The sequence below is a fragment of the Hippopotamus amphibius genome, chromosome X (genome assembly GCF_030028045.1).
Source record: "Hippopotamus amphibius kiboko isolate mHipAmp2 chromosome X, mHipAmp2.hap2, whole genome shotgun sequence".
In the NCBI taxonomy this organism is placed as follows: domain Eukaryota; kingdom Metazoa; phylum Chordata; class Mammalia; order Artiodactyla; family Hippopotamidae; genus Hippopotamus; species Hippopotamus amphibius.
Genome location: NC_080203.1, coordinates 113,364,307 through 113,387,492, shown reverse-complemented (window position 1 = coordinate 113,387,492; position 23,186 = coordinate 113,364,307). Strand labels below are relative to the sequence as shown.

Sequence of the window (23,186 nt, the reverse complement as noted above, 5' to 3'; positions counted from 1 at the left end):
AGACTTGAGGACATGGGGTGGGGGTTGGGGGTCGGGGCGAAGGGGAAGCCAGGACCAAGTGAGAGAGTAGTATTGACATATATACACTACCAAATGTAAAACAGATAGCTAGTGGGAAGCTGCTGCATAACACAGGGAGATCAACTCGATGATGGGTGATGACTTAGAGGGGTGGGATAGGGAGGGTGGGAAGGAGTCGTGGCAGGGAGGGGATATGGGAATATATGTATAAATACAGCTGATTCACTTTGTTGTACAGCAAAAACTGGCACAACAGTGCAAAGCAATTATATTCCAATAAAGAGATTAAAAAAAAAAAAAAGGAGTGATTGGGACTCCCCTGGTGGCGCATTGGTTAAGAATCCACCTGTCAATGAAGGCGACATGGGTTCGATCCCTGGTCTGGGAAGATCCCACATGCTGCGGAGCAACTAAGCCACAACTACTGAGCCTGTGCTCTAGAGCCCTTGAGCCACAACTATTGAGGCTGCATGCTGCAACTACTGAAGCCTGAGCGCCTAGAGCCAGTGCTCTACAACAAGAGAAGCCACTGCACTGAAAGGCCCGGGCACCACAACCAAGAGTAGCCCCCTGCTCACCACAACTAGAAAAACTCGTGCGCAGCAACGAAGACTCAATGCCGCCAAAAATAAATACATTTTTAAAAAGTAGTAATTAAATAGATGATATATTTTTGTGTAAGAGAGAAGAGTTCAGAAAATTTCATTCGGTAAAAATCAAAACAAATCATACTTCCATCGTATCACCTAACTCTTTTGTGCCCATAAATTCTTTGTGACTTATTTTGACCATTACAATTGAAATGGGACTTCTGAATACAGATCTTAAAAGGTCCTGAGGATGTCCACTTTTTACCTTCTTGAAATTCTTTCTCAGTTATGTGATGTAGCCCAGGCTAGTCTGCTGGAAACATGTGGGCCAGCTGACATCCAGCATCAGTTGTCAGAAATGTGAGTATAGACCATCAAGACATCACTGAACTACCAAATGACTGCAGCCATTTGAAAAACAGTAGAAAAGAGCAGCAGAAAAACAGCAATTGAATCCAGGCCTTACTGCTGGCCTTCAGAATAGTGAAAAATAAACAAGTAAAATGGTTGATATTTTGAGCCACTAAATTTTGAGATGGCTTGTTTTACAGCAATAGGTAATTGGTATAGAAATTGGTACCTAGAAATGGAGTGTTGCCAAAACAAAAAACTTGAAAGATGTGGCATTGGCTTTGAGACTAAGTGGCAAGGGGAAGCTGGAAGAGCACAATGAACCTATACAAGAAGGCTGGAGAAGCAATGAGTAACCTTCTGGAGGATGCTGGGAGAAAAAATGGCCTACAATAATCTGGAAGATAGAAAATATACCAACGAACATGAGGAATTGCTTAATAAAACCTTTTTCTTTTTAGTGAAGTATAGTTGATTTACAATATTTTGTTAGTTTTAGGTGTATAGCAAAGTGATATATATATACACATACTTTTTCAGATTCTTTTCCATTATAGGTTATTACAAGATATTGAGTATTGTTTCCTGTGCTATATAGTAGGTCTTTGTTGGTTATCTATTTTATATATAGTAGTGTGTTTATTTTAATTCCAAACTCCTAATTTAGCCCACCCTACCTTTCCACTTTGGTAACCATAAGCTTAATATGATCTTGAGGCAGAATATTGAGTGCTTCCAGTTCATAGGACAGGGCAGTATGAGAGAGACAAATTGAAGAAGGAACTATAGAGAATGCAAGTCAGGACTTGCTATTTTACATCTCCACTGTCTTCAAAAGACAAAAGATTCTCAAAGTAAGAAACACTCTCCATGGTAAAGTCATGTTCTTCTAAAATTATCTTTAGTTCATTTTCCTCTTACTTTTAAAATACATGTAGAACTGTGGCTATAAATTGTCTACCAGTATGCATATTTTATTACATCCATAAAATATTAACTTCAGGATATTCAAAATACCAACTGAATTAAGTATAACATTTATTAATTTATTTGCTAACTCTCCTATGTATTCAGAGATTCAATGATTTAGGACTTTAGTTCAAAATAATTAATTGAAAAAGTTGGCCTATACAAAGATTTTTTTCAAGGAAGACACAAAGTCTTCTATATATCTCATAGTTTAATATATTTTTTAATATGACTCCATGTAAATTTTATCTCATTCATGAGAGAGAATTTTTCTTCTAAATATTTCTTCTAATAAGGAACATTAGTGTATCTTACGGATGGAGCCTTCGTAGGAAAAGTCAAGTACTGACATACATAATTGAGCAGGTTTGTCTCTCCTGGTAGTTTAGGGTCTAAAACAAAAAAAAAAAACCTTTTTCTTTTTTTTTTTAAAAGTCTATTTGTGCCCAGTGATGGCATGCAGCACCCTCAGCTTGGTAAAAAGACTGTGGGAAAGAGTGAACAAGTGTGGGATTGCCCTTTAATGATTTCTCACCTTTCCCAACTTGCCCACAAAATACCTCTGAGAAGATTCTTGGAACTTATGGAATGTAAAAAGAGGTTAGATATTTTGGTTTTCTATCGTACTTGATTCTTTAGGTCATTAAAGGCAAGATCAGTCTTCTAACCCTAACTACTGAGTTTCCATTAAGGGATAATAATTATTGATGCTACTACTATTACTGCTGCTACTGCTACTACTGATATTAGTAGAATAATTCCAACAATATTAAATCTAATCGCAATGTTAATATTATTAATATCCTGTATACAAATCAACACAAATATGACTAAGTAAATCACAGTGATGTTCCAAATTACTTTCCTATCCATAGGAAAAATGGTGAGAAATGCTTGCCTGCCCACCTCAAATATTGGTGAGTAAAAACTGGGCAAAACCAGAGAACAATTCACTAGGGAACACATCCTGTAGAAGGTTGTTCTTGATTCTGTGCAGAAAAACAAAAACAAGTCATTGAGCAATCAGACAATGCTAAGCTGGGGACAACAGAACACTGGACTGAGAGTTGGCCAGCCTACACCTGACTCTTCAATACGTATGCGGAAGCACTCTTTGTATCTAGTGATTAACTGAGAAAGGTTGAGAATCTGGGGAAAGAGAATTCACTTCCAGGAGACGAGCCCAAAATGGAGTCATGAAATTTATCTTGTACTCAGGATAACCAAGAAATACCACCATGCCTGACGAAACCATCACACACAAGGTGAACAATAATCTAATGTAGTAAAGTTGTTTGGGGAACCTTCTCTGGAGCAGTGTGTGATGGCTTCACTGATGACTGGAAACTTCCTGATTTCTTTAGTTATTCTCTGCAGAGTTAGGAGTAATTTTGAGGAGGGAGTGTGTCACGAGGTGCCTGACTAGAGGTTGTATTTGAGCAGTTAGGTCTTCTGTTTGTTTGTTTTTAGTACTAAGAGACATGGCCAATCATGTCACATTTGGAAAATCACTTTAGATTCTGGGGTACTGACCTTCCTTAGAAGACTAATGTGACAATAAGAGGTATGATTCTTCTGAGATAGCTGATGGGCCCCATCTGGCAAGGTAATGGCCACTGTTTTAGCAGGGGCTTCCTAGACAGCTGACAGTGAAGAAAAACACAATACTTCGTTGCAGAAGATAGGTATGATTTCATTTGCCAGCTCTGAATAAATGGTTGTGCTGGCGGAATGATGTGATGAGAAGTTTGCTAAGCATTGTTTGAGCTCCACTAGAGTCATCAGTCACCACTGTCACTTTATACATTTCATACGCTTATACTAAGCATATAAATACATACATATTTCATGTTTATAAATTATAAAAATACATGCATACATTACACAAACACATAAATACATCTTATACATGTATACATTTTATAGTCTAATCATAAGAAAAATGTCAGACAAATCCCAATTGAGAAAAGTTTTAAAAATATCTAACTAATACTCCTCAAAACTGTCAAGATCACCAAAAACAAGGAAAGGGTAAGAAACTGTCACAGACCAGAAGGGCCTAAGGAGACATGACAACTAAATGTAATGTGGTATCCTGGATAGGATCCAGGAACAGAAAAAATTAGTATTAATGGAATACTAATAAAAAATGAAGTCTTGTTAATAATCATGCAAAAATGTGGGTTCCTTAGTTGTTAACAATGGAGGAAACAGGGTGAGGTGTATATAAGAACTCTGTACTCTGAACATTTCTTTTATTCTAACTCTATTCTAAAGTTTTTAAAGTTTATGGAAAAAACAGCGTTTAAGTTTGCATCAGAACCATGAAACAGATATAAATCTGACAAAATATATGCAAGATCTGTACACTGAAAAGTATAAAGCACTGATAATGGTAATGAAAGAAGACCTGTAATACGTTGAGAGAGGTATATTGTGTTCATAGACTGGAAGACTCAATATTGTCAAGATGGCAATGTTAACAAACCTGTGCCATAGATTCAACTCACCCAGCAAGAATCAAAATCTCAGCAAGAGTTTTTCTAAAAGTCAACAAGTTGATGCTAAAAATTTATGTGAAAATGCAAAGGAATTAAAAGAGCAAAAAAAGCAGTTTTGAAAAAGAATAAAAGTGGAAGATACTCTTAACCTGATTTCAATAATTATTGTAAAGTTACGCTACTCAAGAAAATGTGGTATTAAGAAAGAATAGAAACATAATTCCATGGTACAGAATAGAGTTCAAATATAGATCCACAAGTAGTTGGTCAATTAATTTTTTAAACAATTTTTTTAGAGGAGTTTTAGGTTCACAACAAAATTGAGAAGAAAGTACAGAGATTTCCTATATACTCCCTTCTCCTACACATGCATTGCCTCCCCCGTTATCATCATCGCTCACCAGAATGGTACATTTGTTACAAAGGATGTACCTATATTGACATATCATAATCATCCAAAGTCATAGTTTACCTTAGGCTTCACTCTCGGTACAGTACATTCTATGGGTTTTGACAAATGTTTAATGTATCTATCATTAAGGTATCATACAGAGTAGTTTCACTGCCCTAAAAATCCTCTGTGCTCCGCCTATTAATCCCTTCCCTTCTCCCTCTTCCTCTGGCAACCACTGGTCTTTTTTATTGTCTCTGTAGTTCTGCCTTTTTCAGAATATCATAGAGCTGGAATCATACAGTAGACTTCTCAGATTCACTCCTTTCACTTATTAATATACATTGAAGGTTCCTCCATATCTTTTCATGGGCTGCTATCTCATTTCTTTCCTTTTTTTGTTTAAATTTATTTATTTATTTTTGGCTGCATTGGGTCTTTGTTGCTGCACGTGGGTTTTCTCTACTTGTGGCGAGCGGGGGCTACTCTTCATTGCGGTGCATGGGCTTCTCATTGCGGTGCATGGGCTTCTCATTGCAGTGGCTTCTCTTGTTGTGGAGCACGGGCTCAAGGTGCACGAGCTTCAGTAGTTGTGGCACGTGGGCTCAGTAGTTGTGGCTCATGGGCTCTAGAGCGCAGGCTCAGTAGTTGTGGCACATGGGCTTAGTTGCTCCATGGCATGTGGGATCTTCTCGGACCAGGGATCAAACCTGTGTCTCCTGCATAGGCAGGCGGATTCTTAACCACTGTGCCACCAGGGAAGTCCCTCTCATTTCTTTCTAGCACTGAATAATATTCCATCATCTGGATATACCACAGTTTACTTATCCATTCATCTACTGAAGGACATCTTGGTTTCTTTCAAGTTTTTGCAATTATGAATAGAGCTGCTATAAACATCTGTGTGCAGGTTTTTGTGTGGACATAAGTTTTCAGCTCCTTTGAGTGAATACCAAGGAGCACAACTGCTGGATTGTATGGTAAGAGTATGTTTAGTTTTGTAAGCAATTGCCAAATTGTCTTCCAAAGTGACTGTATCATCTTGTATTCTCACCAGCAATTTACAAGTTCTTGTTGCACCACATCCTCACCCATACTTCTTGTCAGTGTTCTGGGTTTTGGCCATTCTAATAGGTGTGTAGCAGTCTCTCATTATTCTTTTAATTTGCATTTCACCCATGAGATGTGAGGTGGAACATGTTTCCATATGCTTATTTCTTAGCTGTTTATCATCTTTTGTGAGGTTTTTATTAAGACCATTGACCCATTTTTTAATTCAGTTTTCTTTCTGTTGGGTTTTAAGAGTTATTTGTGTATTTTGGATAACAGTCCTTTATCACATATACCTTTTGCAAACATTTTCCTGTTTGTGGCTTGCCTTCTCATTCTCTTGACCTTGTATTTCTCAGAGCAGTTTTCAGTTTTAATGAAGTCCAGCTTATCAATTATTTCTTTCATAGATTTTTCTTTGGTATTATATCTAAAATGTCATCACCATACCCAAAGTCATCTAGGTTTTCTCCTGTGTTATCTTCTAATTTTAGTTTTGCATTTTACGTTTAGGTTTATGATGCATTTTGAGTTCATTTTTGTCAAGGCTGTACGGTCTGTGTCTAGATTAAATTTTTTTTTCATGTGGATGTCCAGTTGTTCCAGAATGAACTTTGTTCCAATGTATTGCCTTTGCCCCTTTGTCAAAGATCACTTGAATATATTTGTGGAAGTCTATTTCTTGGCTCTCTATTCTGTTCCGTTGGTCTATTTGTCTTTTCTTTTGCCAAGAGCACATTGTCTTGATTATTGTAGCTTTATAATAAGACTTTAAGCGGGGTGGTGTAAGTCCTCCAACTTTGTTCTTCTCCTGCTATATTGTTTTGCCTATTCTGGGTCTTTTGCCTCTCCAAATAAACATTAGAATTGGTTTGTCTATATCCATAAAATAACCTGCTGGGATTTTGATTGGGATTGTGCTGAATCTATAAAGCAAGTTGTGGAGAACTAACATCTTGACAATATTGAGTCTTCCCATCTACAAACATGGAATATCTCTTCATTTATTTAGCTTTTTGTTCTCATTCACAAGAGTTTTGTAGTTTTCTTCACATAGATTTTGTACATATTTGTTAGATTATGGAGAGATGCTTAAGTAAAAGGTATTTTTCATTTCAAATTTCACTTGTTCATTGTTTGTATATCAGGAAAGTGATTGATTTCTCTACATTAACCTTGTCCTACAACCTTGCTATAATCACTTACTACTTCCAGGACTTTTTTGGTCAATTTTTCAGATTTTCTATATAGAGGGTCATGTCATCTGTGAACAAAGACAGTTTTATTTGTCCCTTTCCATCACTCACATCTCATATAATATACAGAATTAGATCAACTTAAATCATAGACCTAAATGTAAACCTGAAACCATAAAACTCCTTGAGGAAAACATCTTTGTGAACTTGAGGTAGGTAATATTTCTTAAATACAACATCAAACCAGTCATCATAATAAATTTATGTTGGACATTATAAATGTGAAAAATTTCTGCTTTTCCAAAGAAGCTGTTAACACAATGAAAGGGAAAATCACAGATTAGGGTAAATGTTTGCAAAACATGTATCTGGTAAAGGACTTGTATCTCAGATATATAAAAGAATCTCAAAACTCAAATAATAAGAAGGAAATAAACATCCCAAGTGCAAGTGGAGATGTAAACAAACACTTCAATGAGGAAAAGATACGTGTAACATCAAATGCAAGAAAAGGAGATACCATCATCACACCACCACTAGATAGCACTATACACTGATTAGAAATGCTAAAACAAAAATGAAAAAACAGAACAAGCAGATACATAATCTGACAATCTCAAGGGGTTGGCAAGGATGTTGAGCAACTGGGATCTCATAAAATGCTGCCCAGAATACAAAATACTATAGAAACTTTGGAAAAAAAGTATGGTCCTTTGGCTAAAGTCAAATTTTATTTTATCTGAAGGGGGAAAACTACTTATCTTCATGCAAGAAACTTGTACATGAGTACTTATGGCGGCTTTATTCATAATGGCCAAAAACTAGAAGCAAACCAAAGAGCCTTCGACGGGAGAATGGATAAATAATCTGTGTTATATCTAGCAGCAGAATATCACTCAGCAATAAAAGATAATCTAATAAATACTTATTTGACAGGGGAGATAGCATGATCACAAAGTTGGTTTTCCCAAGGCAAGTCTTGTCCATTGCACTGCGGATGTGCTGACCTGCTGTGATTTTCCCACATGTGGGAAACTTGATTGCAGAATCTGTGCTTGTGGGATTAAAAAAAATATTCTAATATGTACACACAAAAACACAAATGAATCACAAATGCATTATGCTAATTATGGGAAGCCAGGCTCAAAAGGCCACACAATTTATTATTCCATTTATATGACATTCTGGAAAAGGCACAACCATAGGGACAGAAAATAGACCATTGGTTGCCAGGGGTAGAGGTGAGGGTGAGGGATAACTACAAAAGGGCATAAAGTGATGGAGTGGTGGACCTGGTCTATGGTGATGATGACATGACTGTATACATTTGTTAAGACTTCCAGAACTGCACTCTGAAAAGGATGAATTTTTCTATAAGTTATATTTCAATAAAACTGATCAAATAAAAATATACTTTTAATCACAGGGCAAATACTAAGTGTCACCGTATTCTCTCTCCAACTTTGATCAAAGCTCAGTCTTTGTCCTGAAAATAACAGCACAAGATATTTTCTGTCTAAAGCTGAGGTTTCCCTCAATTCTATCTGTTACTATATTCTGGATCCCCTTTTTACCACAAAATGACCCATTTCTCCCATCTTGGGGCCCAGGCTCTCACATGATATGGTCCTCCTGCCCAAGTGTCAGTCTGAGTTCCTGAACCCCTTGTAGCTGAACTTTTGTCTTGGTTTCTATCCCTTTGCCTGGTATTAGCTTTAAATTCTTCTGAGTTATCTGGGCTCTGTAGTCAGTAGTTAATGAATGCTTAATGAATAACCATCTTTCTTCACCATTCAATTTTGATTGAAATCAACAGATGCATGTACTATATGAAACAGGCACCGTGTAAGGAATTAGGCATATAATGGTGAACAAGAGAGAGACTGTTACTGGATGTATCTCCTGCCTTCATGGAACTTAAGAGGCATATTATGGGTTGAGAGCATATCTTGAATTAGAATCTAATATGATAAACTCTGGGTTGATATATGGCAACATGGAAGGGATACACAACACAGGTTTAGTGAAGTCAGGCCTTTTCAAAGTGATTTATAAGAGGATGAATAGGAATCACCCAAGGAAGTAAGAGTAACAACTGGGCGGTGGCGGGGTGGGGGGAGGGAGGCGAGGGCAGAGACATATTCTAGACAGAAAGAATACAGTCTGAAGAAGTCCAAAATTGAGAAACAACAAGGGCAGTCAATCACACTGAAAAGAGTTCCTTCTTCTAGAATAAATGAGGTAGTTGCTGAGACATTAAATTGGAAATATGGACAGGGATCAAATCACGTAGAGCATCACATACTACACTGAAAGTTTTTTGTCCTCACTTATGCATAGATCCAATGACAATATATGACAATATTTTATTCATGTACACTAGTTTTGTTTGCACAATAATTTGGGAAATTTTACACAGGTTGAAATCTGGCTAGACCTTGAAATGAGTCTTTTAGGATCTCCCAGAGGCCTGGTCCCTTTATGCTCTTTTTCTGCTCTTCTCTTCTTTTTCACCTTGTATTTTACCAGATTAATTATCCTCCTCCCATCCTTCCCCACCCACACCAAACTGTTTCACAAACAACTGGCTGATCTTAGGATTCACATCGGTGAAGGCTGAAACTTTAGTCCTAGATGCCAGTTTCATTTATCCTAAGACAACTGTTTTGCCATTTTTTTGTTTGTTTCTTTGTTTCCCATTGAGAAACCCAAGTTACTGTTATACTTGCGTTTAATTTCTGAAATGCAGAGGAAAAAATAAATTGCTATAATGTTAGAATACGGCAGAGCTCAAAATAAAAACTTTTATATAGTATTATTTTTTATTTTTCAGTATTCTGAGTGCTACATATTTCTCATAAAGCTTTTCTCTAAGAGTCATAATCATCAGAGACCTTGACGTTTCAGTCAATGTGATAAACAAAAGCTTTGGTGATTTTCTTTTTTGCAAAAAGAATCACATGATAGACAAAGGACAGAAAAGGTCAGTTTTAATTATGATGCCTGAATTGTCTATCACAGTTTATGTGATTTTGCTTTACAACCAATATTGAGTCAGAGAGAAATTAAATTAGGTGGATGGTTGAGATTTTCAAAGTAATGGCTTTTACTGTGCTATTCATATTCCAATATTCCAATTGGGCAGATAATAATAATCATGGTGCTTTTATTAACTACTAATAACGACATTGGAAAATGTACTAAAAGCATTACTACTATTATTCATAGTGAAATAAATGAATTATCAGTATTAATAGAATAATTTACTCATTCATTATCATCAGTCAGTAGGCATATATTTAGTGCATACTATTTGCCATGTGATAAGTACTGAGGATTTAAGAGTAAGCAAAATGAAATTCATTAATTCACGGTCTCAATGCATGGCAAGTTTAAGAGATAATTATGTTAGCAAAGTAATAAAAGGGAAAAATTGAATTTGATAAAAAAATGTTATTTCAAAAATCTTCAGGAAGTGAGCTGAATTTGTATTAGGACTGTTTTCTGGTCCACATCCCAGTAATCAGTCTAGAGTGGAAACAAAAACAATACATGCACCATGATCATTACCTATCTTGTGAGTCATCTAAGCTACAGCTGGCATCTTCTTCTTGAACCAATGGGAGCATTTCAACTCTGCTAAACACATGGCAAATTTTTGACATTTAACAGATACTTGTGTTACAAAATAGCATTTTTATTTTTATAGCAGGATACAGAAAAATTATTTTCCAAATGAAAACGATTTTATGGGTTGGATCCAGGGGCTTAAAACGATGCTGAAGAGGACAGCCAAAATGGAATTTTGAAATGACCCCATATTATCAACAAATTTCTCAATCTGTTTCTCTTGTGCCTCCTGTAGGGGTGTTGACAGAACTAATTCCAAAAGAGCATTGATGCCAAAAATTGGCATTTCTGCCTTTTTGTAAATGCCTTGTATGAAAAGAGAATAATCTACCTGTTCAGTTATGACAAGAAACATTTTTCTCTTCTGTAGAATTTAATGATTTAAATAAAATTGGATGTTTTTGTTTTTTTTTAAGCACTGACCCACATATTGTGAATATCTTCTGTGATTTTTGTAAATTATTTAGACCAGTTATCATTTTCCATAATTTCGGTTAAATCATTAATGTTACAGATTGGATCCATTGTATGTATAGTTGCCTTATAGACCCACCATATTAAATAGTATCAAAAAAGGGTTCTAATTCAACAAAGAAAAAAAGCATTTAATTGCGATGCAGCTGTACATTGCATTTGTCATCTGCTATACAAATGGGAGGGGTGAGAACCCCAAAATATCCAGGACCTATCATTTATTCTGAATCATCATAATCACCATTAATCATTATTCATCAAGTCCTCACACGTATTCTCCATCCTTTTGGACATATGACTTGGCATTACTAAATATGTCATGTTTGTTCTTGAGTATTGGCTAAAACTGTATTGGTTTACAGAGAAAATTTGAAGGGAAATAGATTAAAAGACACATGTATACATTAATGTTCTTTAAATAAACATTTATGTTTAGATTCACATGTTATGGAAAGTCATTATCCTCAAAAATGCAAATGAAAAATTTCCCAGAAAAAAAGTATGCTGTTTTGATATTAAAATATAAGTTATGTAACAATCATAATATAGTGATAGCATAGAATATAAGGTAGAAGAGAGAAGTTATATTATGCTGCACCATTTTTCTCCCCTTTTTTCCTTGAGTGACTCTGGAGAGGTGATAATATAGTGCAAATTTTTAGGATTCTATATACAGGTAATTTGTGACTGTTGGAAACGAATATTTTGGTCACAGAAGGTAATCCAAAAAGCACATATCCGCCGGAAGAGTTTTTCCACATATTACAGAGTGAATACTAAGGCTCAACATTCTTCCTAAAGAATATTTAGGAATATGAGACACCTAAGCAAGTAAGCCATGTCTGACAATAGATATAGTTCATCATTGCTTGGTTTTCTTTCAGTGACTTGTATCAATTAATAGTGATGGTCCTTTACCTTTTCTCTTGATAGAAGTAAAGACATCATATTGCAGAATTTCAAGGACTAGTGAGATGGAAATTAGAGGAAAGAGTACTAGTTGTCTGAATTAATTCGAAATACACCTGAAAGTAATTGGATCCATGCTTCATTCTTTAATAGGTGATTGAGAAAGGTTCTTTTTTTCCCTCCACAATTCTAAATTATTCCCTAAAGGCGTCAGACTCTACTTAGCTTTGGTAGGCTGTAATTTAATCATTTGAATCAGATCATTGAATCAGATCATCACTAAAGACTCTTCCTGTTCTAAAATGTTATGATTTTACATGGATGGCGAGATTGCTCCCTGGAGCTTTTTCCTCTATACTTTGTCATGGAGCCAGGTTTATAACAGTGAGGTATTTTCACTGGTATTAAATATGATAAATCTCCCACAGGGAGCTCAGAGCATTTCCATGTATATAGGGTCTGATGTAAGTGTTGATGCAAACAATGGTGGCAAGGACAGAGGGTATTCTGGGTATCTACTAATAAATTTAAAGATAAAGTATATTTTGAACACCCCCTCACCAAAAAAAAGAGAAAGGAGAATAAATCAGCTCTTCATACTATGAACAAGTTAAATATCAAATTAGAGCATTGGAATTGGAGTAACAGGACTGGTCCTAGGTCACTGTTTTTTCACCCAAAGTCCAAGTCGGTAAATACAAACTGTTTTCATCTCCCTTTGCTTGCCAGCAGTTTATCACCCCCCCTAATATTCCATTGACGGTATAGTCTTTTCTTGGACAACCGTTTTCAGGGGTTTCATGTATGCGTTTATTTTGAATTCTCTACCTATATAGACATTACAACACAAGCATTTGGTTAATGAAACCAGCAAATTATTTTAGGGCAATTAAATATTCTACACCCATTTACCACTGTTTAATTAAATAAGGAGGCCATCAGTCTGAGATGGCCCTAATGTCTCGGTAGCCTACATAAGCAAATGAAAATTTAAGCTGGAAACAACACACTGGAATCCTAGAAAATGAAACTTCAGAACAACCAATCACAAACAGCCTACCAGGCTTTCTCAAATAAGGGAACCACTTAAGCTATAGCCAGTCAAGTAATTGCTTTGCTTTGTTTCTGTATCTTCTCTGTTAAAAAAAAAAAAAAAAAAAAAAAATCTTTCTCCTAGCTGCCACTGGTGGACTGCTGCTAACCACTTTTGACTTGGTGCTACCCAGTTTGAATTGTTGCATGCTCAAATAAACTTTAGAAAATTTTAATGTGCCTTATTTTACCTTTTAACACTGCCATGGCTCTCGTTTCCTATGCATTTAAAAAAAAAATCGATGGGGGTTTCCTCTTAATTTATTTATTTATTTTTTTTTTTTTTAATTTTTTTTATTTTTTTGGGGGTACACCAGGTTCAATCATCTGTTTTTCCTCTTAATTTATTTTAAACTCTGTTCTGCATTTAAGAATTTGTTGAATATTTAATCCAAAATTTCTGGCTATTTCACAGCAGAAGTTCCTTCAGGTTAATCTAGTCCTTCATGGTACATGAGACATTCCCCTCCGCTTTTCATTTTTCAGATTTTCCTCATTATTTCTTTTTTTCACATCATGTCTTGGTTATGGATTATAAGGTACATAACTTTTCTGTTATTTCTATGCATTTGAAGTAGGAGAGGAGAGAGCAGTATATTCCTACATGACATCTTGAGTTAGAACCTCTAATTAGTACTTTACACTGTAGCTAGAATTACGTTTTATTGTAATGCAACATCAATCATATTATGCCTGTGTTTAAAATTCTTCAAAGACCACTTATTGGGGTTGTAGAATAAGATCCAGAGTCTTCCACATGCTTACGAGCTCTTTTGAAATGTGGCCCCTGCCCAGAGGGGTCATAAGTTACAACTGTCAGTGTAATGACGATCCATAACTTTCTCCCTTGAGCAGGGAAAGGCAGTCAGCTAAGCAATTATGGTAATATTGGGGTAGCTGTAAACTTTGGAGGTGGGAGGAGACCCATGCGTTTTGGAATGGGAAAAGTTCCTGGGGTTCAAATTCAGAGCAGTGGAAATGTCTCCCAAGGAGTAAAGCCCATACTCATCCAGCGCGTTTGGTATAGGGAGGATTTGACCTCATCTACCAGTCCCTGGGTATCAGAGCAGGCATGTCTTGATTACTTGATGCTGCTTGACCCCTCTCCACGCAGACATGCTGACTTGTGGTGAACAGGAGGGGAGAGTATGCTTCTAGTGAACCAAGAGTGGTTTTCCTATAAAGAGGGGGCATGGTGGGACCTGAAGGTATTTGGAGCTTCTTCCTTCCAACAGCCCAACTCAGGTACCAGGGTTTTGTTTCTGAAATCATAAAGGTGCAGGGCACTCACGCAGCCCAGATGTAATACTTAGTCTGCTTTGGCTTAGCTTTACCACTCTCTTGTCTCCCTCTTCAGCCTCACCTTGGTCACCTTGCCTCCTGATTTCTAATATTTATTTGAGCATCTTTTATTAATATTATACTAAAGGCAATATACCCGCGACCTTCTGGTAACAACATACACTTTACTATGCTATACCTACCCCTTTTCTCATCTGGATCTTTTTTTCATCTCGATCTCTGCCACAAACATTGTACAGTAGTTTCATTTGGTCTTAATTTTCCCAAGCCCTAGCATAGGTTACGGGTAGCTCCTCCTGTAAAATATTCTCATGCTGCGTGCACTTCATGCACTTACTTCCATTATGATTAATTTTCAACAAACACACATATATAATATTTTTGTTCCCACATACATACACACACATACACACACACACACACGTCAGTAAAGCCTATGAAGACATTGGTTCTTACATCTTGTTGATATAAGTGAGCTCAAAGCCAAAACCAAGCCCTAGCCCACAGGATGAATAAATTTTATTTTTACCTATCGTCTGCTTTCCTCTGTATATTTTATTTTTTATATATTTCTGTGCCCTCAGGTATATTATATTTTGACTCAAAACATCCTTTAGAGCAACACCAATGGTGTATTTTTTTAAGTACTCTACAGCATGACCATAATACTGAGATATGGTTTATTATCAAAAATATTTGTTGAAGAGAATAGAAACAATTAATAAATTAAGGAAAAATTTAAGTGATGAATATAGTTTTATGAATTCTAAAACATTATGAATTGGAAACTACATGAAAAATATCACTCTGAAAAATTTATTCTGATGCCCCAGGAAATCATGCAAAATCTCTGAAGATTATGCTTATGTAGAATAATGACGTACAACATCCTGAGTCATAGATATTAAGGAACATCTAAAAGTATAATGTACAATTAATGAATGAAAATTAAACATGCAATTGAGTTACTCTTTCTGCTGGAAGGAGAAATCAAATATACAGGAAGCATTAGTTTCCATTTATCTTCAAATTCTAATCTGTATTCACATATGTGTATTTGAATTCCCAAGTTCAGATTTAATAAGCAGAAATGATTATTTTAGGCTGTAATTGATTACAGAAAGCCGGTGAGGATCAGACTTAAAATGTAGCTCTTACAATTCTGTGAAGTCAATCAAAACACAAATCACTGGGCTTGTGATTTAACACTTCTCTGTCTTCATTAACTGTACTATTGCCCTGGGCAAATCCCAGCTTTAGCTGAAGCTACTCATCAGATGCCAATCTTCCCTGAGTAAATAAATTTTACCACCACGCTCTCAGGCTCTGTGCCTAAATGAAGATCCAGGATTGCATTTTAAAACGGTGAGCCTTCTGTTTCATTTCTGTTCTACATTTAAAATAACTCTCTTTAAAAAAACAAAAGAGAACACCAATGTTGCTGCTTACTTTGCATGCTGCACTTTTCAGAGAGAATTCACATCTTCTGTTATGAGGGCAAATCATGCAACTTCCGTTAAACTTGCGATTCTCAAAATTGCTGCACCATGAAACCACCTGGGGAGCTTTTACAAGGACTGATGCCTGGGTCGCACCCCCAGAGATCCTGAGGTAATTGGTTTGGAGCTCAGCTGAAGTTGAAAATCACTGCACTAATTAATAGAACAATAATGAATTGCCTAATCACACAGAAGACCACACGGACACTAGTATGGTTATAATTGGAAACCTATTATTTCTGTGAAAAAGATATTTTGAAGGATTGAAAAAATAAATTTGAGATTTGTGTAATTGTATGCAGCCTGTATTTCATAGAAGATTCAATATCTATCTTGGTGAATTATAATCAGGTGACTACTAATTTCGTGTTTATTTTCTTACATAAGCATAAAGTGAAGTGATCGAGATTTCTCTATTCATTAATTAAAAAAATACGTATTGAGTTCTTAGAACACATTACTCTGATTTGTTGGCTCCTCCTATTAAACCATTAGGGGGGACTTCATTGTTTATTTCCAACATGGATTAACCCTAAATCAAGGAGCGGGGGAAAAGTCTTAAAAGAAAGAACTTAAACATAGAGCTCACAATTTCCTTCCATAAACCAGATAGGAGCACTGAATTATTCTTTCTGTCAAAAGCATTACATTAGTAGCTACACATAAAAATTGAGTGAATAAATAAGATGCTATATATGAAAGTCAGGCACAGGAGGTAGTGGGTGCTCAAGAAATATTCGTTTCCCAGGAACCCTCCTATACTGTTGGTGGGAAAGTAAATTGGTGCAGCCACTATGGAGAACAGTATGGAGATTCCTTAAAAAACTAAAAATAGAACTACCATATAATCCAGCAATCCCACTCCTGGGCATATACCCAGACAAAACTATAATTCAAAAAGACACATGCACCCCAATGTTCATAGCAGCACTATTTACAATAGCCAAGACATGGAAGCAACATAAATGTCCATCGACACATGAATGGATAAAAAAGATGTGGTCTATATATACAATGGAATTTTACTCAACCATAAAATGAATGAAACGATGCCATTTACAGCAACATGGGTGGACCTAGAAATTATCATATTAAGTGAAGTAAGTCAGAAAGAGAAAGACAAATATCATATGATATCACTTATATGTGGAATCTAAAGAAACGATACAAATGAATTTATTTACAAAACAGAAATAGACTCACAGACATAGAAATCAAACCTATGGTTACCAAAGGGCAAAAGGGTGGGGAAGGGATAAATTAGGAGTTTGGGACTAACAGATACACACTACTGTATATAAAATAAACAACAAGGACCTACTGTATAGCACAGAGAGCTATATTTAATATCTTGTAATAACCTATAAGGGAAAAGAATCTGGAAAAGAGTACATATATGTATAACTGAATCACTTTGCTGTATACTTGAAACATTGTAAATCAACTATACTCCAATAAAAAAAGAAATTTATTTCCTGTTAGCTTCCTTTAAAGCTTGGATTATTATTGCAATAATAACAGTTTGAATGTGTAACTAAACTATTCTTTCCACTCTGTTATTTCATTACTGCCAGATTAAGTTTACAAAATTACACTTTTGCAAATAAGAGATATATAAAATTTAAAAGTTATAAATCTCACTGACAACAAAATCTTTTCTTTCTAAGGGTAACCATTGTTTTTTCCCCACTATAAGAGTGATTTTATTAGTTTTTTACATATGATTTTTACAATTCTATGAAACACTTTATTACTCCCATTTTATAGGTGAGAAGATCTGAGATCCTGTAAGGGGTGGTCAGGAGCTGACAATGTGCTTAACCATTATGCTTTCTCAAGTTTGGGCATAGGTGTCTTCCTAATACTCTTTCTACATTCTTTCTTCCCTCTAGTTTTATGGACATGTATTTGCCATAGCACTGTATAAGTCTAAGGGGTAAAGCATAATAATTTGACTTTCATGCGTCATGAAATGATTCCCACAATAAGTTTAGTGAACATCCATCATCTCATATAGATTGAAAATTGAAAAATAGAAAAAATATTTTTTCCTTGTGGTGAGAACTCAGCATTCACTCTTTTAACAACTTTCACGTAGAACATACAGCAGTGTTAATTATAGTCATCATGTTACACATTACATCCCTAGTACTTATTTATCTTATAACAGCGAGTTTGTACATTTTGACTGCCTTCATTCAATTTCCACTCCCCTCACCCTCTTAGGATTAATTATCACAAAGAATTTGTTATGTAACTCCCACAAATTTCATGCGTAAATGTACAAACTTTAAATGTGTATACAAACATAAGTGTATAAGTATGTATGTATATAATATATGAATTTCTTTTTCTTGCAGACAACCCATATTAGCACTAATAGAATTATTTTATCCTCTTCAGAAACTTACAAGTATCTTATATTACATAGGAATTTATTTTACTTTCTCATTTTAAAAACTGAAGTTGTTCTAAAATTTTAACTAATTAAATGCTTCTTTGAGAGGAAGAATGTGAGAACTGTAGAAATTAAGTCTTTGAGATGTTGAGAGAGGGCAGGATCCAGAGGAACCGGCATTGGTGCATGCGATTTATTTCATTTACAACACGTGACAAGGCAGTGAATACGCACACAGATGCAGACTGTTTGGTAAAATTGTTGGTGAGACATGAGGAAATGACTGGCTATTTTTTTTTCTATAGTTTTTTTCCTTCAATACAGTTTTTTGGGGAAGACATACACAGAGATTGGAAAATAAGTACACTATTGAAATAATCTGGAAGGATAGAAATATAAATGTACCAGAGAAATGTCGTGGAAATTCTGACCAGCAGAAAGTACCTTTTTAACATTAATAGCCATTAATGGGAAAAATACTGACAATAATGTGCACTATTCTTCAATCAGCATTTAACTGCTTAGGGAAAAACCATTCAGTAGAAACACACCGAGTTATAGCCAAGATTGGACCTTGGCCTGTTGTGTACTATGGAGGGAGAGAAAGGCAACAGAATTGAGATGAGTCACTACAATTATGAACACAAAACCCAAGTTGGATGATGAAAGAAGTGAGTATATGTGAAGCCGTGGGGTTAATATACAATAAAGATGAATAGTAAACCAAATCACTGGAGGTCTCGGTGAAGCTGAAAGTTTACAGAAAATAAAATTCTAGACTAGATAAACTGGAAAGATAGGAAATCTTGGCTAGAGTGTGGGACGAATGCTGCAGAGATTTTGCAGTCATGCAGTTATTAGCAACAACAAGGGCATGAGAGTCAGAGACGGGGATTGATGGAGAAAATGAAAATTGCAGCAGGATGTTCAGGAAATGTGACGACAAAATATGGGAGAGATCATCCTCATGGATACTGCATTATCCAAGTATATGATGACACGAGAAGTGGGAGAAAGGACCAGAGTAAGCCAGGTGCTGAATACAAGGTAAATGACAAGTGACTTAACTGGCTGGTAGATGGAAGTATTAAGGGGCGTATCAGTTACTGAAGACTCATGGCATGAATTTCAGAAGATCTGGAGTTTTGAAGGAGGAGGAAGATAAATAGTTTAAAAGCAGCAGTGAGAGCAGAGAAGACGCTTACTTCCCTAGTCTCATTATTTTTGTGGTTTAAACTGTTTCCGTGTATTTTCAGGCCATTGGGGTTTTACCTTCTGTGAAATTACTGTTCTAATCCTGTATCCAATTTTCTACTGAATTGTTTGCCTGAGTCTTATTTATTTGTAACAGTTTGTTATATACTCTGAGTTATGATACTGTGTTTGATATATGTTCAAATAACTTCCTTCAGGCAATATTTATCTTTTAACTTCTTGTGTCATCTTTGTGTGTGTGTGTGTGTGTGTGTGTGTGTGTGTGTGCCCCTAGCCAGCCTCGGTACTGATCTTTTCGTTTTTTTAATACAATATTTAATTCTGAGGTAGCTGCATTTGTCAATCTTTTCATCATAATTGTTCCTGCCTTGCCACAAGGAAGCTACTAGTTTTGGGGGTTCACAGCATCGGCCCTGGATTCAGTCCGGGGGGCTGGCTCCTTTCCCTGCCATTGTTCAGTTCTTTGGATCCCTAACCACTGACAGTAGTTTAATACCCATCCTCACTGCCAGTATATATGTCCCCCACACACCTCATACATTTGTATACATTTTCTCAATAATTTCTACATGTTTAGATCAGAAAAAAGTAGGTTATAATTATAGCTGTTCTACAATGATAAGAAGTCAAGAACTTTCAGTCCAAAGAAAGTCCTTAACCTTTGTAGACCCCAGGCCCCTTCTCCAAAGAGATACCCCTAAAGCTTCCATATATAGTACAACTGATTTAATAGCTCAATTTACTGAACATGCTGATAGAAAAACAAATGCATTTCATAGACTATTCAAAATTACTAAAGGATTCATAATCATATGTAAACTGTGAGAAAATACTAGTAATCCAATGAACGCACACTGAATTAAGAACAAAATATACTATGTTAACTATGAAACTAGCCATTAAAACCAATACTATTATCCCCAGGGAGTCCAGGTTACTGGCAAATGGGCATTTGTGGATATACTTGATGAGAGATCACAGTGGCACAAATTTGAGATAAATAAGCGTTCAAAAATTTCAAGGTGTACAGACCCCTTGACTATTACTTTATTCAGAGAAAATTATCATACTTGTGTGCAAAGATTTATACAGAAGGAATTTCATGGCTGTGGTATTTAAAATAAGCATTAGAATAGTATTAGTAATGAAAAGGTAACTGGCAAACTGATGCAATAATGTCTGACATTAAAACTAAAATGTAGAAAAGGATGCTTAATGATACTGTAAAATGATTACACTATTAAGGTGGGGTGGCAAAGAAGCAGGCTGCAGAGGAGTAAGATCTTGCTTAGGATAAACCCACATGCGTACATGTGTGTGTATGTGTGTGTGTGTCTCTGTTTGCTCGTATGACTATGGATAAAAGAATGTACCCCCACAAGTTAAGGATACTTAAATGTAATCAAGATACTTTCATTTTGGGGGAAGAGGGGAGGAAATGACAATATTTTCCATATACATTGTATTTGAAACACATTTCTTTTTGTTAATAGATTTAAAAGGCTGTTATGTTTAATTTAAAATTTTTTATTGTTGTCAATGAACCTATATTGACACATAGTAATCACCCAAAGTCCACAGTTGACCTTAGGGTTCACTTTTGGCATTGTACATTCTATGGGTTTGGACAAATGTATAATTACACGTATCTGTCATTATAATATCATAGAGTGTTTTCGCCACCTTAGAAAGCCACTGTGCTCCACCTGTTCATCCCTCCCCCAACCACATGGCCACAACTGATCTTTTTTCTGTCTCCATAGTTTTGATTTTCCCAGAATGTCATACAGTTGGAATCATACAGTATGTAGCATTTTCAAATTGGCTTAGTAATGTGCATTTAAGGTTCCTCCATATCTTTTCATGGCCTGCTAGCTCACTCTTTTTTTAACACAATAACATTCCATTGTCTGGCTGTACCACAGTTTATTTATCCATTCACCTATGAAGTACATCTTGGTTGTTTCCAAGTTTTGGCAGTTATCAATAAAGCTGCTATAACCATCCATGTGTAGGTTTTTGTGTGGACATAGTTTTCAGATCCTCTGGGTAAACACCAAGGAAGGTGATTGCTGGATCATATGGTAAGAGTTGCTTTAGTGTTGTAAGTTATCGCCAAATTTCTCGTTAGGGTAATGGTGACTTCTAAGCTTCTTATATGCCAAACCAGAAACTAGAAGACTTGTCCTCTAAACTCATATAAGCAAAGAAGCTGATAAAGATCATGCACTGCAATTGTCATTTATTAGAATTCTGAAGAAAAGACTCCAGTTCCTACTACTTTACTTATCCTCAACAACTTTATGACTATCGTTTCATGTATAAAATTATTTAAGTCAGTTCTCTATTATACTCATAGTATATACACTATGAGTATAATTTTTTATATAATTTTTAATACATACACACACACACAGATAGACAGATATATAAAATATGGGCCTATATCATTCTTGGACATTCCTTCCAAACTCTGTAAACTTTTCTCACTGAAGCCTAAGTTTATTTGATTTATATTCTACATGAAGGACAGAAAAAGTTTAGGCATTTCTTCTCCTCGTTGTTTCCTAACAACTTATAGAGAAACGTTTCAGAAGCAGGAGGAAGCTGTTTGCACCTTCTGCTGACTCTCCTTTGATCTTGAATTCTCTGAGTAGACAGTAGGGTGGGCTAAAGAGAAGTCAATATCAATATGTGGATAATACTTTATAGGCATTTCCTAAGGAATAGATTTGAGTTTACCTCCTCTAGGGACAGGGAAGATTAACACTAAATTGAGTTTAAATGTTCATATATTTGAGGTAGATACTTAAATGTTTAAAATGCTCCGTCTATGGCTGGTTGTTTGGACCACCTGTCTATCATCCTTTAGCAGGCCACCCTGGGCTTACCGCCATGGTGACAGTAGGTTCCAAGAGGGTAGAAATATGCAAGGCATGTACCAGGAATAGGCACATCTTCCTTTCTGCTATGTTCTGTTGGCCAAAGCAAGTCACAAAGCCAACCAATATTCAAGGGATGAGGAAACAGACTTCACTTCCAGATGGAAACTGCTGCAAAGTCATATTGCCCAGGGTGTATAGAAGGAAGAGTGAAAGATGTGGCTGTTTTGGGAATCTACCACAAGCTCCTAGCATTTGTTGCAGTACATGGAGCAGAAAGCAAGTACCAGGACTGGGTTGCACAATTAGGATGTTTCTGCCTTTTCATGATTAGAGATAATTTTGCAATAAATACCCTGTATGTAAACTTTTTTCCTTCCAGTTTTATTGGGATATAATTGACATACAGCACTGTATAAGTTTAAAGTCTAATATGTACAGTATCGTGATTCGATTTACATACATCATGAAATGATTATCACAATAAGTTTAGTGAACATCTCTCATTTCATATGGGTACAAAATTAAACAAACAGAAAAAAAAATGCTCAGTCTAGCTATTACTGTTAGTGAGTATGTGAGTATTTGTGTCTGTGTGTGTGTTGGGCCATAAACCACAACCCAAGTGTTTTTTTTTATTGAAGTATAGTTGATCTACAATGTTCTGTTAGTTTCTGGTATATAGCAGTGATTCAGATATATATATATATATATGT

General features: G+C 35.8%; 1 non-coding gene across 1 annotated transcript; it reads left to right on the top strand.

Annotated features, from left to right (window-relative positions):
• Positions 1-7,990: 7,990 nt before the first annotated feature.
• Positions 7,991-8,149, top strand: LOC130842795 (U1 spliceosomal RNA). Its single transcript, XR_009050571.1, has one exon. It is a non-coding gene; the product is annotated as a U1 spliceosomal RNA (small nuclear RNA).
• Positions 8,150-23,186: the final 15,037 nt, after the last annotated feature.